The sequence below is a fragment of the Echinops telfairi genome, unplaced genomic scaffold, assembly GCF_000313985.2.
Source record: "Echinops telfairi isolate 266 unplaced genomic scaffold, ASM31398v2 ScPeMD7_70;HRSCAF=299, whole genome shotgun sequence".
NCBI classification, from domain to species: domain Eukaryota; kingdom Metazoa; phylum Chordata; class Mammalia; order Afrosoricida; family Tenrecidae; genus Echinops; species Echinops telfairi.
The window spans coordinates 61,425,359-61,429,877 of NW_022103968.1; positions in this window are offsets into that span (position 1 = coordinate 61,425,359).

Consider the following 4,519-nt stretch of genomic DNA (forward strand, 5'->3'; position numbering starts at 1 on the left):
GAGAGAAGCTGGATGAGACGGGCTCGTTTTGAGGAAAAGAACAAACAATGGATCCAGCCCAGTGCAGGTAAAGCAGCCCAGTGACGGGGGCATTTCCACAGCTGAGAAGACAGCAGGGTGACTGGGCACCTTGCTCTGTCCACACAGTCCAGCCAGGCAGCCCTTCTTCTGGGCTGACCAGGGCCCAGGGCAGTAGCTCAGGAGCCTGGCCCTGAAGCAGCTCAGCAGCTCGGGGACAAAGTGGGGAAAAGCAGGATAAGATAGATCTGGACATGCAGGCAGCTCAGGAAAGCCCCACTCCCACCCCCCACCCCGCCAATCCCCAACTCTAGATCACCTCCTCATCTCCCAAGGCACTTGGCCACTTTGGCCCAGAGAGCGGGCTGAATGGAATCAGGCTGGCCCAGGGGAATGTGTCTGAGCTTCAGCCTGGAAGTCTTGGGGTCTCTGTGGATCTGTTGCCCCCTGACCCGCAATGTTCCAGCTTCCTGGAGACCTGGGTGACAGGTGAGCTGACTGGCCAGTCCCAACCCCTTCCCCAGCTACTCACTTGCAACACCAGAGCCCAGCCCTGCCACGCACCCCTCACTACTAGCTGTGCCCTCGCCGTCAGAGGGAGGAGGGCATTCCTGGGGGGTTCCTCTGTTGCCAGCTCAGCCCCTGTCCCTCCCCAGCAGTATCACAGAGGTGGCTGGCAGAGCAGTGGGTGCTTCAAGAGGCCAGCCTGCACACACACACGGGCACATGCACAGAAGTACACATGTATGTACACACACGTACTACCTACTTAGTACTCAGACCCAGGAGCCTTCTCCCCACCTGCCCCTGCCCTCACCAGCGCACACCTCCCGCAGCCCCACTCTGCCCTCATGGTGCCTGGGATGATGAGATCTATTCCCGAGCTTGTCTGAAGGCCAGCTGACGTCAGCCTTCCTGTGAGAATGAGGCCCAGGTCCAGGGGACAGCACACAGAGGCCACCAGGAGGTCAGCAGGTCCTGACACACCATCTGAGCCCGTGGCTCCTCGAACAAGGCCCATGTAGGGGCCTTGACGACAAGTCCCCCTCACAGACCTGGTGCACGTGAAACTGGCGGTGGCAGTGGTGACGGGGCTACGAGGGTGGGTGGGACCTCACTTTCAGCCGACAGATTTAGTCACCGTGGATCTAGCGCAACCCCATGAAGTCCAAGCACAGAGCAGAGGCCCAGAGAGGGAGAGCACCTGGTCCGAGGTCACACAGCTACTGCAGTGGGTCCAGGACTAGAACCAGGTTCCTCACTCCCAACACACACACCCCACCACCAGCCCTGAGTGCCTTTTCTGGCCTGCCTCCTGGCGGGGGGCCAGCTGGCTACCACATCGGCAGGGCCCACCGGGGACAGGGAGCAGCCCCCGGCTGGCGGTGCCTGGAGCAAAGGATGATTGTCCTGCTTGCAATCCCCTTTCTGTCTGGAGGGGCCCTGGTCGGGAGGCCCGGTTTGGGGAAGACGAAGATGGGGCCTCTGTAATCACAGATGTTTGCCACACCACGCTGAGCCCCCACCCGGGACGGGAGGCCGGAAAGGCGGGTCCACACGGTGCCCAGACATCTGTACCGCATGGAGCGAGCCAAGATGCACCATCCAGATGTCTGAGAACAGCTGGGTGTCGGCAGCGAGCAGACATCTGCGTGGAGGCTGGTGCTTATGTTGGAGGGGAGAGGGAGGCTGTGTTTGGGGTCGTGTTGGCAACAAAACGGGGTTTGGGGAGGAGCCCAGGGCCTTCGGTTCTCCCGGCCAGGGTTTGAAGTGGGCGGATGTGGCCTCTTTGGGTGTGATTCAGGTTCGAAGGGCAGCGGCGCGGTGGCCCTAGCAATAACCCAACGATGATAATAGTTGCCATTTGCAGAGAGTGACGATGTGCCAGGCGCTGTTCTGCTCCCGGACCATCCCCTGGGCAGACACCCAGACTGCCCCTGGTCAGCTCCTAGTCCTGCTGGAACAAAAACTCCCCGAGTGAGTGCCTTTAAACCCAGGAATGGACTTCCATTCTGACTTCCATTCTGAAAGTCCAAGGCGGGTGTCAGCCCTGTGGATGCCTTCGATGGCTTCTCTCCTAGCTTCCAGGGACCACTGGCGACCCTCTGCTTACAACCCACCCTCCCGAGGGTCCGTTTCTGAGTCTAGTCAAGTCTTTTGGCAGCGCAGGGCCCACCCTATTCTGGTGTGTCCTTTCATTAACAAAACCAGAGAGAGCCCTGGTTTCCAAGCAGGGTCATACTTACAGAAACCTACCCCACAAAACCACTCTGCTACCGAAGCTATTCTAACCATCAGCAACCCCAGACAGGGGTTTTCAACACTGCACAGCTTCCTGGGAGCAGTCAGTCTCCGCCTTCTCCCGAGGTGGGTTTGAACCATTGACCTTGTAGTTAGCAGCCCAATGCTTAACCCACAGCACCAGCAGCCTGCCATATTTATAAGTACAGGGCCTGGGATTTCAACCCATGGTTTCCAGGGACACAATTCGCTCCCTAATCCTCAACCCACGGCTGGTTGTCGGGGGCCCCGTAGTGTAGCGGTTAAGCACTTGGCTGTTTCCCCAAAGGTCTGCAGTTTGAACCCACCTACCGCTCCATAGGAGAGCAAGCCTGCCAAGCTCACAGCCTGGAAACCCTCCGGGCCGTCGGTTCATGTCTGCCCTGTGGGGGTCGCCCCTGAGGCAGAAAGACCGGCACACAGGTGCCAGGCACAGAGCTGGGTGCATGCTGAAGGCAGTGTCCCCTAAACCTAGGACTACACAAACGGGGGACCCCTCCCACCATGCCCCTCTCTCCCCCAATACCATTTGAATATAGGGAAATTTTGCAGGAGGAGAACAGGCCTCTGGGGGTGGCCTTTTGCTTTGTGGCTAGACCTTAGGGAGGGAGGGGCTTAGGAAGACACAGCTGGCCTCTTCCAGACTGCTGCAGGGGGCCCAGGCTCCCCTGGCCTGAGGAAGCCGGAGCCATTCCTCAGGGTCAAAGTCAGGGCCTTGTGTGGAGGCCAGCTGGGGCCATAAGGCTATCTCTGCTCCCCTAAGCCTTTAAGTCATCTGTTTACTCTGGGCTCCCTTCCAGGATGAGAGGAAGACCCCTGAGAGGGAGGTCAGCAGACAGTGGAGTCAGTGTGGGGCCACTCAGAACTAGTGCTCTTTCTCTTCTCCCCCTCACTCCCCCATCCCATCCCAGGGAGGACCCCCAGCCTGAGAGCTGGACAGAGTGGCACACCTGGAGCCGGGACTCTCTGCTTCTCCTCCCCACTGCCCTCCAGGAGACTTTACTCAGGGCAGCCATCTGGGCTCTGCCCTGCCTCCCTTCAAGAGCAGAGCAGAGCCATTTACATCCTGGTGGGACTTTTTATCCTTGTGTCCTGCCCCTGTCTTCTTTCTCCTGGAGGTATGAAGTGGGAGGGGGGGGGGGCGCGGGGATGGCTGTAAGCCCCCCAGGGAAGTAGCCGCTGGGTTTATTTCGTAAATTCCTTTGGCACAAAGATGAGGATGCTGTCCTCAAGAAACATGGGCAAATAAAAAATCCAAACTCATTGCCATCAAGTTGATTTCGACTTACAGCAACCTTATAGGACTGGGTAGAACTGCCTCCATGGGTTTCTGAGATGGTGACTCTTCACAGGAGTAGAAAGCCTCTTCTTTCGACCCATGAGCCACTGGTGGTTTTGAACTGCTGACCTTGTGGTTAGCAGCCCCACATGTAACCACTATGCCACCAGGACTCCTGGCATTTAAAAGTGAGGAGGCCTCGCTAAATTCATGGCTGTTTGAGAAACAGCACCCAGACGTACAAGGCACTGGCTCAGAGAATGAGGCCAGACACTGGGCTGAGACTGGCTTATGGAGTCTTGAATGCCCTCCCCCAAGAGTTTGAACCAATGGGGAGGGACGGAAAGCAGCAGGATCTCAATACAGTTTCATAAAGGAATCTAGCGGGACAAGGGAAGAGGCAGCAACCCCCCACGAAGCCAGACCCAGGCCAGGGGCAGAGGTGTAAGGGGAGAGCAGGCTGAAGAGAGTTCATGGGCCATATTGACCGGACCCTAGAAGGACCTTAAAAGGAAGCAGGGGTTTGGGGAGGTGGGGGACATGGAGCTTCAAGACCTCACCTGCCCCTCGTCCCATCTGCTCATCCAGGCCACGGTGGCAGGTCTCTCCCTTAACTCTGGGTTCTGCTGGGCAGCAGGTTGCCTGTTCATTCTGGGCATCAGCTGTTAACCTTCACCTGTTGTAACCCAAGTCCAGGGTGGGGTGGGGGTGTGAAGATAAAGGGCTGAGGCGGGTCGAGTCCCTGCTCCCAGAAGGAGGTGGGCCACGTTCACTCGCAGACGGTCATGGCTCCAGGCGAGGTTGTGATAAGGGTCTGAGGTGACATTGGAGCAGGAATGCCTGCGGTGGTCAAGGTGAGACCTTGGAGTGAAGGTCTGGATGTACAAGCCGAGGCAGGATGGGGTGCACCTGCCAGGTTGCAGCAGGCTGGCAAAGACTCAG